General features: G+C 47.9%; 1 protein-coding gene across 1 annotated transcript in view; it reads right to left on the bottom strand.

Moving 5' to 3' along the window:
* DARS1 (aspartyl-tRNA synthetase 1) overlaps positions 1-13,368 on the bottom strand; it is a 177,075-nt gene that overhangs the window by 149,395 nt on the left and 14,312 nt on the right. The gene's annotated exons all lie outside the window — the stretch shown is intronic.

Below are 13,368 nucleotides of genomic sequence, written 5' to 3'. Positions count from 1 at the left end.
TTATACGCCGATCCTCCGCGACTTCTGAGCGATTTTTGGGCTCTTGGCGGCTTTCAGCCCTTCTTGCGCCTTTAGGCTGCCTTCGGCGGCTTTCGCCCGCCATCGGCCCTTCACGGCAGCCGAAAACCGCCGAGAGGGGCCGAAAGCTGCCGAGTACGGCTGAAAGCCACCGAGTACGGCCGATGGCGGGCGAAAGCCGCCGAGATACACAGGACAATAAAAAATAAAAGCTGACAACGATGCACAAGGCTGCAATGATGGACAGGCTGCAATGACGGACAGGCTGTAAATGACACTGACAAGGCTTCAGATGGACACCGATAAGGCTGCATTGATGGGCATTTAAATGTAAGTTTTTTTTCCTTAAATTTCCCTCCTAAACTTGGGGTGCGTGTTATACGCCGATAAATACGGTATTCTAAATAAAAGCCATACCTGGAATTCAGCTTTAAAGTGCTCAACGAAATGACACTATACTTTTCCCCCTTTAAAAACCTGAAGTGGGAGGCAATCTTGTAAATGTGAGCAGACTCATATTGACAATAGAACGTGTGTTTTAACACTCCAGAAGAGTAACTGAACCTGAGCTGTGATTATTTCAATTATAGAAAGAATCAGGTTTGCACATGAGTGTATTTGGACAATGAAGTAAAGTCTGCGGGAACTCAATGCCCACCGGTTCTCCCATCTGTCCACTTGCAGCAGTACGGGAGGTCCGCGCTCACTGCGTTTTCACCACAAAAGGTTTTTTTTTTTTTTTACATATGCAAATAGACTACAATATTTACTGAAAATGCCTCAATTAAGGCCACGTTCCCATGGCAGACACTGATCACGGGGCACAAACGCCTGAGTGATCACCACTGGATCTTCTTGTAGGTGTTCTCAGCCGGTCAGAGAAATGAGAAACTATAGAATCCACTAAATAAATTGGAAAATTTAACTATGTCCAGTCAAACTGTGGACCCCTATGTATTATCGCTGAAAAATTATCTCCCATAACAATCGGATTCAAATCTGCACTAGAATAAGAACGCTGAAGAAGAAGAAGAAAAAGGAAAAACCTGAACCGACGGAAGAAAATTTCAGATATTAAAAGCAGATCCCACATTGAAAAACACAAGGTTGGCTTTGCTGCAAGCCCCATCACTTAAACAAAAAAAAGAAAAATCACTAAAAAGGTGGTTTATCATCTTAATACACTTTAAAAAATATACATTGATTAATTACTGATCAAAGAGCCGCATTCATTTGTGTATTTTACATCACAAAATTCTCTCTCTCTCCCCATTCAGTATCTCACAAATGAGTGCACCCCCCCACATTTTTGTAAATATTTTATATCTTTACATGGGACAATTTACACTTATATAACAGTATATAAGTGTAAATTTGCTGTCCCCACAAAATAACAACACACAGCCATTAATGTCTAAATCGCTGGAAACAAAAGTGAGTACACCCCTAAGTGAAAATGTCCAAGTTGGGCCCAAAGTGTCAATATTTTGTGTGGCCGCCATTATTCTCCAGCTCTGCCTTAACCGTCTTGGGCATGGAGTTCACCAGAGCTTCTCAGAATGCCACGGAGTCCTCTTGCACTCCTCCATGACGACATCACAGAGCTGGTGGATGTTAGAGACCGTGCGCTCCTCTACCTTCTGTTTGAAGATGCCCCACAGAAGCTTAATAGGGTTTAGGTCTGGAGACGTGCTTGGCCAGTCCATCACCTTTACTCTCAGCTTCTTTAGCAAGTCAGTGGTCACCTTGGAGGTGTGTTTGAGGTCGTTATGTTGGAATACTGCCCTGCGGCCCAGTCTCTGGAGGGGATCATGCTCTGCTTCAGTATGTCACAGTACATGTTGGCATTCATGGTTTCCTCAATGATCTGTAGCTCCCCAGTGCCAGCAGCACTCATGCAGCCCCAGACCAGGACACTCCAACCACCATGCTTGACTGTAGGCAAGACACACTTGTCTTTGTATTCCTCATCTGGTTGCCGCCACCTGAACCAAATAAGTTTATCTTGGTCTCATCAGACCACAAGACATGGTTCCAGTAATCCATGTCCTTAGTCTGCTTGTCTTCAGCAAACTGTTTGTGGGCTTTCTTGTGCATCATCTTTAGAAGAGGACAACAGTCATGAAGACCAATTTGATGCAGTGTGCGGCGTATGGTCTGAGCACTGACAGGCTGAGCCCCTCACCCCTTCAACCTCCGCAGCAATGCTGGCAGCACTCATATGTCTATTTCCCAAAGACAACCTCTGGATGTGACACTGAGCACATGCACTCAACTTCTTTGGTTGACCATGGCGAGGCTTGTTCTGAGTGGAATCTGTCCTGTTAAATTGCTGTATGGTCTTGGCCACCGCGCTGCAGCTCAGTTTCAGGGTCTTGGCAATCTTCTTATAGCCTAGGCCACCTTTTTTTCAGATCCTCAGAGAGTTCTTTGCCATGAGGTGCCATGTTAAACTTCCAGTGACCAGTATGAGACAGGGAGAACGATAACACCAAATTTAACACACCTGCTCCCCATTTACACCTGAGACATTGTAATACTAACGAGTCACATGACACCAGGGAGAGAAAATGGCTAATTGGGCCCAATTGGGACATTTTCACTTAGGGGTGTACTCACTTTTGTTGCCAGCTTTTTAGACATTAAAAACGGTTGTATGCACTGAAAAAAAACAAAAAAAAACTAAGGCAAAATGAGCTAGTATGCACCGTATACTAGCTCATTATGAAATAATTACCCGAGAACAAGGCGCCCACACCGCCTCCTGGTCACCGCTGAGGGAGCCAACATGTTCCCTCTGTTTCTTCTGGGTTCGCGGCTATGAGTGGCCAAAGCCATGATGACATCACTCCCACGCATCCACGAGGGACTCCTTTTTTTACGGCAATGACGTCAGCAGCTGCATGCAAGCTGAATATCTCCTGGTTACAAACCCTTAAAATCCACTTTTTACTACAGGTAAGCCTATAATAAGGCATACCTGTAGCTACCCCAGATATGTCCTAAACCTGCACGGTTTAGGAGATATCCCCTGTATCTGCATGTGCCGACATCATCGGCACATGCGCACTGAAGCAACGGCACATTCGTGCTGTTGCTTCAGCCAGTGTGCCGTTACCGGCGGCTGTGACATCGTCGTGGCTCCGGCCAATCACAGCCGGAAGAAACTCCGGGAGCGATGTCGCCGGCTGGAGCACTGTGCGGGGACCACAGCGGGGGCTTCAATCTAAGGGCAAGTATATCATAATGAGCTAGTATGCTATGCATACTAGATCATTATGCCTTTGTCTTGCAGGTTTTTTTGTGGGTTTACAACCACTTTAATCACTTGCTTACCGGGCACTTAAACCCCCCTCCTGCCCAGACCAATTTTCAGCTTTTAGCGCTGATGCACTTTGAATGACAATTGCGCGGCCATACAACACTGTACCCAAATGAAATTTTTATCATTTTTTTCCCACAAATAGAGCTTTCTTTTGGTGGTATTTAATTACAGCTGGGAGTTTTATTTTTTGCTAAACAAAAAAAGATGCAAAATAAAAAAAATTAAAAAAATGTTTTCTTACTTTGTTAGAAAATTTTGCAAACAGGTAATTTTTCTCCTTCATTGAAATGCGCTGATGAGGTGGCACTGGTGGGCACTGATAGGCTGCACTGGTGGGCACCGATAGGCACAGTTAAGGCAGCACTAATAGGCACAGATAAGTTGGCACCGATAGGCACAGATAAGGCAGTACTGATGGGAACAGATTGGGCGGCACTGATAGGCGGCACTGATGGGTGGCACTATCAGTGCGGCACTGGTAGATGACACTGATGGGCACGGATATGTGGCACTGGGGTGCAGCACTGTTGTTGAGGCAGATTTTGGGCACTGATAGGTGGCACTGATGGGTGGTACTGTGGGCACTGATGGGTGGCACTGATGGGGGGCACTTTCTTTATTGGTTAGGTGGCACTGGCAGGAGGGCACTGATAAGCTGGCCGTGATCGGGGCTGATGTCCCGATCACGGCCGCCGGTGATCGGGGCTGATGTCCCGATCACGGCCGCCGGTGATCGGGGCTGATGTCCCGATCACGGCCGCCGGTGATCGGGGCTGATGTCCCGATCACGGCCGCCGGTGATCGGGGCTGATGTCCCGATCACGGCCGCCGGTGATCGGGGCTGATGTCCCGATCACGGCCGCCGGTGATCGGGGCTGATGTCCCGATCACGGCCGCCGGTGATCGGGGCTGATGTCCCGATCACGGCCGCCGGTGATCGGGGCTGATGTCCCGATCACGGCCGCCGGTGATCGGCTTTTTTTTTCTCCTCGCGCTGTCAGCGCTAGGAGGAAAAATAGCTGATTACCGGCTCTGTTGTGTTACATGATCAGCTGTCATTGGCTGACAGCTGATCACGTGGTAAGGGGTCGGGATCGATTCCTTGCTCCGATCTGTGATCAGGCGAGTCTCATAGACTCGCTGATCACAGAGCGCGCCGTGCGCGCCCCTCAGGGCAAAGCAGGTCTGCGCTGTAGCCGTCATTCGGCTATAGCGCGGATCCTTAGTGGTTAACAGATATTCATTTTACCTAAAAAGGTAAGCCTCACTGTACACTCACTACTTTACATTATAGAAAAGTGTCATTTCTCCAGTGTTGTCACATTTAAAGATATAATAAAATATTTACAAAAATGTGAGGGGTGTACTCACTTTTGTGAGATAGAGGTATAGACACACACACACACACACACACACACACACACACACACACACACACACAGTATATAACACACACCCCGGTATTTCTCGTTGTTCTGCTAATATTTGTGATGTAATTCTGACCTAAACATGGTTAGACGTTATGCAAAAATCCAACTGTCCTCTGTAATATGGAGATTGTTTTTTTTTTTTTTATTTCTTAACATAACACTTTTTTATTTTTTTACGAAAAAAACATGTCTCAACTGCTCAGATCTTTGTATGTAAACAGGATGAAATCAAACCACAAGATGGAACACAGAACAATTCAGAACATTATCTAAAGCCTCAAATCAAAGAGAGACAAGACAGATTGGCTGATAGCGGGTCTGTATTTCAGAAGGCTGGCGCACACGTCACACACTCAGGGGGGCGTAAAAGCAAAAGCTGCCTCTTGTTCTGAGCCCTGCACAGCGTGACAGTACGATATTGTAAACCAAGGCCGCCGAGGATGAATATACATACAAGAAAGAGAACCGCACTGGAATATGACTGAGCCATTAACCACAAGAAACACAAGCGGGTCTCAGACGGGCCGCAGGGAGCAGAACGAGGACAATATGAAGACGCTGACCACATGGGCCGATATTCCAAATTAACAAAATACCCAGACGGACTATTCTGCCCTTTCACCTCTCTATGAAAAAGTCAGACTGTGTCTCTTCCAAGCACCAACCCAACGTTGCCGGTTGCAGAGTTCCTCCGTCCCGGCAGTCAGGAATGCAGACGGGGTCAGAGTCAGATCTGTCTAATCAGAAGACAAAGAGTGAAATTTTACAGATGACCTTGTCCTATGGCAACAATGGGCCTGCACATATAGTGGGATCCCGCTGCTCTATTTAGAATCATACAGGCAGCTTTGGGACAGACAGATGATTGATACATTGTAACAAGAATAGAATTCTCTTCTTTGTATGTGCAAAAATTTAAATTTTTTTTTTTTTTGCAAATTACATTGAGGATTTCAATTGTATCATCTCATATGAACATTTTACCATACTGATGTAATAAAACGTATTATTCATGTGGACATTTAAAGGAAAAGTAAAGCTAAAGCTCATTTGGCTGTACTTCTCCTGTGGATCAGATCGTTCTGCACTCCAGTGACCCGATTTCAGCTGACACAGGACTGAAGCCCGCTGTCGGCTGACGTCACAGAGCTGGTCCAGGCTTGGGAAAGATATCGCGACTCTATGGACTGACGGTCACCAGCTCTCTGCTCATGGAGCACAGAGAACCGAGTGATCGGCAGTGTTTGATCGCTCGGTTCTCAGTCTTCGAGCCAGCGGGGGACCGTATGCAGCATCCACCTAGGTAAATAGGATTCTGAAAAAAATTTTTAATTAAAATAAATTCCCATGCTACTCTTAACAAAATCTCAAGTGGGAACGCTTGCTCCCGCTACGTGAAAGTGCGAATGGAGCCTCAGCGGTTTCATTATCAGAAAATCCTTCAGATCAGAATGTTACAAGGGTTCCCTCCTTGTTAAGGTTGTTAAAGGTTTAGGCAACCTTTCAGAGGCTGTGACCTAAACAACATGGAGGAAATCAATGATCCTCCCTTCACATCACCTACCACAGCGGTGTCCTCTGCCCCCACCCCACAGTAATGTCTTCTGCCCCCCTTCACATCACCCCCCCCCATAGCATTGTCTGTCATCCTTCACATGACCCCCTCACTGTAGTGTCCTCTGCCCCCTTCCCCTCAAGCCCCTGTAGTGTCTTCTGCCCTTTCTCCCCCCCACCCTTAGTAGCGTCCTATCCCCCCCCACGCCACTTTACATTGCCCACACCACACAGCAGGGTCCTCTACTCCCCCCTCCACCGCAAGGTCCTCTACCCACCCACAGCAGCTGCCCTCTGCCCCCCCCCCCCTTGACATCACCCCCCCACCCACTGTCACTGTAGTCTCCACTGCCAACCATAGCAATAATAATAATAGTTAATAGTAATAATAATGCGCATTGTAACATCGGGGTTGTTTTAGCTTAAGGGTAGAGCTTACCAGCGAGCCGAGTCCATGCCAGATATGCCGTTTTAAGGGCGTGTAGGCCCACTTTTATTAAAGAAAGAAAATGTCCGATAACAGAAAAGGGGTTTCAGATTTTCACGGCAAAAATGTAAGTAAAACGAAAAATACCAAGCCACCTGGCTCTCTTTAGCAGCACTGCTGCTCAGACTTATGCTTCAGCCCTCTCGGCTCTATAACAGAGGTCCTGTACACCCCGTACCTCAGCACTCTTTTCCAGCCCACAGGCTTGGACCCTCTGTCTGCTCTGGCAGACATGCACACTTCTCCCTTGCTTGCCTGGACTCCTCGGGAGGGTGGAGACCAGAACCATGGTCAGGTGTCTACAAATAGCCCAGCACACACCTGACCATTCAGTATGCTGGTGGATCTCAAAACCTGGACCCAGGACAGGGGATTTCATCCCACCGGGATCGCTACGAAATGCCCGGGCTCCAGATCCCAAAACGGATTTTAGAAAAACAATGAGGAAACTGAAAAGCCAGTTTCCTCCCAAATAAGAAAATAAACTGGAGCCCCTCAACCTGCCTGGTTGAGAATCCTCCGTCCAAACACTGGTGGGGTACCTCACTACCACAGCATGCACAGCTCGAAGACAAGATTGACCAATAGGGTCTTTTCTGTCATAAAATGCCACATTTCTTTAAGGTTCTACTTTAAAGTGTAACTCTAGTTTTACGCAAACATTTATAGTTCACCTTCCTCATCCAAAAGTTCAATAGGCCCAAAGACTACAAATACAGAATTCTGACAACCTCATTGCCACAGCCTACCCAGGGGGCTCAGAGAGGTTTTTACATCTCACAGCACAGAACGTCTGATTTGAGATGATTTGTTACCCCATTAGGGAGAAATAACTGCAACTTCCTGTCCCATTGTCAAAACAGGAAGTGAGAGGAAATCCCAAATTTAGGGCCCCCAAGAGCACCACAACTAGTGTCCCCATTGGAGGATTTCTCCTCTATCACTTTTTGGGGACAACCTGACATTTTTCTTTCATATTTTTTTTTTTGTTTCACTTTTGGATTAGAGATGCAACGAAATTTGGGCGGCATCTTGCCGATAGAGGAAAAAGACTAAGTTAGACTTACCGGTGACGGTATTTCTAAGAGCCTTTCAGGACAACCCCGGAGAGAGTGTAGCTCCACCTTGTCATTAGGAAACACATGCCCACTTTAAAAACACCTCCTCTTCCTCCATGGCTTCAGTTATTGTGGCCTTCCGACACTGGAAAACAAAGCACAGAAAGCACAACACCATGGTAGAACTTAATACATTTACTAAGCATAACCTAGGGAGGGAAGTAACGGTTGTCCTGAAAGGCTCTTAGAAATACTGTCACCGGTAAGTCTAACTTAGTCTTTCTCAAATCGCCTTTCAGGACAACCCCGGAGAGGATAACCGAGAAACTTACCCTAGGACGGGACTACTGCCTGCAGTACCTTCCTGCCGAAGGCCTGATCTGCTGCAGACAGTAGATCTAACCGGTAGTGCCGGAGAAATGTCGAATAACTGGACCAAGTGGCAGCCTTGCAGATTTGTTCAGGCGTTGCACCGGCCCTTTCAGCCCAGGAAACTGCCGTGGATCTAGTAGAGTGGGCAGCAATACCTGAGGGAGGTATTTCTCCTTTTGCTTTATAGGCTTCTGTTATAGCCAACTTAAGCCACCTACCCAGCGTACTTTTAGAAGCTTTCTCCCCCTTGCGTGATCCAGAAAAAAAAAAAAAAAAATCACAAAAAGGGCGTTTGATTTTCTAAAATCTTTAGTCATTTTCAGAAACTGTAATAGACCCCTTCTCACATCCAATGTGTGAAAAACTTCCTCTCCTGCATTTGCTGGGGTTGCAGAAAATGTAGGTAACACTATTCTCACATCCAATGTGTGAAAAACTTCCTCTCCTGCATTCGCTGGGGTTGCAGAGAATGTAGGTAACACTATTCTCACATCCAATGTGTGAAAAACTTCCTCTCCTGCATTCGCTGGGGTTGCAGAGAATGTAGGTAACACTATTTCCTGCGATCGATGGAAAGCTGAGGATACTTTCGGTAGGAATGCTGGATCCGTCCTCAGTACCACCCTGTCCTGATAAACTCTAAGGAAGGGTTCTGTAATAGCTAGAGCTTGGAGCTCGCTGACTCTCCTGGCCGAGGTGATGGCCACCAAAAAGATTGTTTTTAAAACCACCTTCTGTAAAGAAGCTTCTTGTAAGGGTTCAAACGGTTCTCCCGAGAGACCCTGTAAAACTGTAGACAAATCCCAACTGGGAAAGTCTTTAAGGGCTACTGGTCTACTTCGAGCAAGAGCCCTAAAAAAAAATCTAGAAATTAAAGTTTCTTTAGATAAAGTCTTTTCAAAGAAAACTGATAAGGCAGCCACCTGAGTCTTCAGGGTACTGGCTGCGAGACCCTTCTCCATTCCCTCATGGAGAAACTCCAATACGGACACCGTGCTCTTGACCTTGAGCTCTCTAGAACTACACCAGGAGTTGAACTTTTTCCAGACTTTCATGTAAATTGCCTGTGTAACTGCTTTCCAGCTAGACAGTAGGGTCTTTACTACTTTATCTGAGAGACCTTTGGCTTTTAATAGGTCCTCCTCAGAAACCAGGCGGTTAGCTGTAGAAGTTCCACCTCTGGATGATTTACTGTCCCCTGGGATAACAAATCTTTTCTGAGTGGTAACCTCCATGGGGGCTTCGAGGCTAGGTTTCGAAGACCCGCGAACCAAGGCCTTTTTGGCCAAAAAGGAGTGACTAGTATTAAGTCTGTCCCTTCTTCCCTGAATTTCCTCAGTACTAGTGGAATTAGAGGAAAGGGGGGAAAGGTGTAGCACAGCTGGTAATGCCAGGGGTGAGCAAATGCATCCAACCCTATTGCTGCATCTCCTCGGTGAAGAGAAAAGAATCTGTCCACCTTTGAGTTCTGCTGGCTGGCAAAAAGGTCTACCTGTGGAACCCCCCAGGCCTCGGAGATCATCAGGAACACTTCCTGATTCAGATTCCATTCTGCCTCTAGCAATTTGCGCCTGCTTAGGAGGTCCGCAAACAAATTCTGAGAGCCCTTCAGATGCACTGCCGATAGTGAGGCTGTGTTCTGCTCTGCCCAGGCTAACAACAGATTGGCCAGCTCCATCAAGCTCCTGCTTCTGGTTCCCCCTTGCTTCATAATGTAGGTAACAACTGTTGTGTTGTCTGACAACACCTGGACATGGTGGCCTCTCAAACTCTGCTGAAAGGTCACTAATCCCAGAAAGATCGCCTTCAACTCCCTCCAGTTGGATGATCTTTGAGCTTCCTGTTTGGACCAGACCCCCTGAGATGTCTGACCATCCAGGTGGGCTCCCCAGCCCCAGGCACTTGCGTCCGTAGTAAGGCGCTTGTCCACAGGAAAGGTCCACACCAGGCCCCTTGAGAGGTTTGCCTGGTCTCTCCACCACCAAAGAGCCCTTTTCGTCATTGATGACATTTTTAGCTGTCTTTCCAAAGGATCCTGATGGGACCAGCTTGACAGAACCTCCCTCTGAAGGGGTCTGGAATGGAACCTGGCCCACTGAGCAGCCGGGATTGCTGCCGTAAGCAGGCCCAGGACTGCCATAGCCGTCCTGACTGAGACTGTCTGGTTGCTCTGTATCCGCTGTACAGCTAACTGCAACTTTTCTTGTTTCTCCAGCGGCAGGAAAACTTTCTGGAGAATCGAATTTAACGTATACCCCAGAAATTTCATTTCCTGTGAGGGGGTCAGGATTGACTTCTCCAGATTTAGAAGCCATCCCAGGCCCTCGAGGTGAGACTGGGCCCTCTGGAGATTGATTAGGACCTGCTCCCTGGAGTCTGCAAAAAACAAAAGGTCGTCCAAATAAGGGACGACTGGAATCCCCTTCAACTTCAGGGGCTCCAAAGCCTCTGCCATAATCTTCGTAAAGACCTTGGGAGAGGACGAGAGTCCGAATGGCAGAGCCCTGAATTGGAGGTGCCATACCGAACTCCCCACCTTCAATGCCAGGCGCAGGAACTGCTGCGATGCCTGATAAATGGGTATATGAAGGTAGGCATCCCTTAGATCCAGGGATGCCATGAAGCATTCTGGGGTCAACAACTTTGTGATGGAGAAAATTGTATCCATCCTGAAATGTTTGTACCGAATGAACCTGTTCAGAACTTTCAGGTTCAGGATTAAACGGTACTTCCCTGAGGGTTTTTTCACCAGAAAAATATGTGAGTAAAAACCCCCGCCCTGCTGGTTTACTGGGACTTGAATCAGAACCTCTTGCTGTATCAGCTCCTGTAACAAAAGCTTCATTGCAGAGGCCTTCTCCTGATCCCTTGGCAATGTTGTCACATAAAACCTGCTCGGGGGTGGTTCTGAAAATTCCAACCTGTACCCCTGATCGACAATACTCTTCACGAACAGATTTGGAGACAGCCTGTCCCATTGTTCGCGAAAAGCTGACAGTTTCCCCCCCACTGGGGAGATATTGTCACTTGCTCTTAGGGGACTGCTCTGGGGGAGATCTAAAGAGGACTCCACCCTTGCCTTTGCCCTTCTGTGAACCCCATCTGCTTTTGCGATCCTGGTCTTTTTTATGGGACTGCTGAAAAGCACGAAAATTATTTTTGGCAACCTGCTTTTTCTTAGCTGGAAAAGCCTTCTTTTTATCGGCTGTCCTATCCAGCACAGACTCTAAATCGGGTCCAAAGAGCAAGTCACCCGAGAAGGGGAGACCACACAGTTTGACCTTAGAAGCAGTGTCCCCAGACCATGTTTTCAGCCAAACTGCTCTTCTGGCTGAATTTACAAGAGCCGAAGACCTAGCGGCCAGTTTAACCGATTCTGCTGATGCATCCGCCATATATTTGACTGCATTCAGGATAAGTGGAAAGGACTCTAAGAGATCCTTGCGGGGTGTCCCCGCTTCAATATGGCTCTTCAGCTTCTCTACCCAACATTCCAGATTCCTGGCCACTACCGTAGCTGCCATAGCTGGTTTTAGACTGACTGACGCAGCATCCCAAGCCTTTTTAAGGATGGAGTCAGCTTTTTTTGTCCATTGGGTCTTTAAGGATCCCCATATCCTCAAAGGCTAGATCCGTTCGTCTGGATACCTGCGAGAAAGCTGCATCGACTCTGGGTTTTTTGTTCCAAACCTCTGAGTCTTTATCTTCGAAGGGAAACCTTCTTTTGAGAGCTTTAGAGAAGAAAGGGGCTTTTTCTGGGTCCTTCCACTCTTTTCTCACCGAATCTGAGAGGACCCTGTGGACTGGAAAAACTCTCCGTTTTGTTTCGTCCAACCCCTGGTACATTTTGTCATGAATTGACAGTTGTACTTTTTCTTCTTGAATTTCTAGAGTAGTGTAGATTGCTTTAAGAATGTCATCTACTTCCTCTAGTGATAGCTTGAATTTAGAGCCCCTGCTATCTTCTTCCTCTTCCTCCTCCTCAGAATCCCTGAAGGAGATGAGAGTACTACCCCCTTCGTCTCCAGAATCCTCGGTATCCACCTGTCTGGACGACGACGCCCTGGGGCTGGGCGGTAAGTTCTGAGGCTCGGTCTGTGCGGGAGGGTTTTGTATCAGGATGGACCTGACTGAACTCAAGGAGTTTGTCAGCTCTTTAACCGAAGAAAACAAATCCTTATATTGCTGGGATGTTTCCTCTTCCACCAATTCTCTGATACAATTTCTGCACATTGCCTTCTGCCATGAATCTCTGAAGGGGGGTCTTGCAAGAAGGACATTTTCTCTGACCTGGTCTAGCTTTTCCTAGTGATTTTTCCTGAAACGACATGCAGGTTTAACTCACTAAAAGCTATCAACAACCAGTTGCTTAACACCAAGCCAGTGCAGAGACCCACCACCAAACAGACCACTAGTGAGACCCCAGAACCAGGCTGCAAAAGGTCAGAACGAAGTCACCTCTGACCTGCAGCGACAGGCCCCCAAGAGGGGGGAACAGACAAAGACATAGCCAAACAGTGAAGCAGAGGGTGCCAGTGCACCTTACGTACCTGGGCTGGACCGGTGCTAGGGGCGCCTGTCTCCGCCATAGCTGGCTTACACTCCTCCATCGCTTGAGTGAGGCAGCTATCACAAACAGCTCCGTCATTTTTTAAATTTTCCCGGCCGCCGCGTCATCAGGGCCGGCCGGAAGCGGAAGCACGTGGTCACCTGACCCGCCCCATGATCCCTGCGTTCCAGGCGCTTGAACCACGGCGCCACGCCCCCTCAGAGCGCCTGCGCGTCACCGTAAACGACGCTGTCGCCGCCCGGGACCCGGCGCCGAAAACGGAGTTATGCCGCTGACCTGCAGCGACCTCCGCCAGCGACAGAGCCCTCCCTGTGCTAAATCAGCGGACACCGGGCACCCGACGCCGGCACTCCGAGGGTCCTTACTCCCGTGAGACGGCGGGACCAGGAGCTCCAGGAGTCCTCCCCCACTGGAGATGCTGCTGGGGGTCAAAAGAAGATAACAACCTGTAACGAAAGGTAAGCCTTACTCCCCTGCAGAGAGTGTAGCTCTCCCCTGGTTCAGGCACATGCTTCCTCCAAGGAGGAAACACAATAACTGAAGCCATGGAGGAA

The sequence above is a fragment of the Lithobates pipiens genome, unplaced genomic scaffold (assembly GCF_037356315.1).
Source record: "Lithobates pipiens isolate NorthernLeopardFrog02 unplaced genomic scaffold, aLitPip1_a1.2 Scaffold_22, whole genome shotgun sequence".
Classification (NCBI taxonomy): domain Eukaryota; kingdom Metazoa; phylum Chordata; class Amphibia; order Anura; family Ranidae; genus Lithobates; species Lithobates pipiens.
The sequence above is the reverse complement of the archived record's forward strand: the minus strand, read 5'-3'. Positions and strand labels throughout refer to the sequence as shown.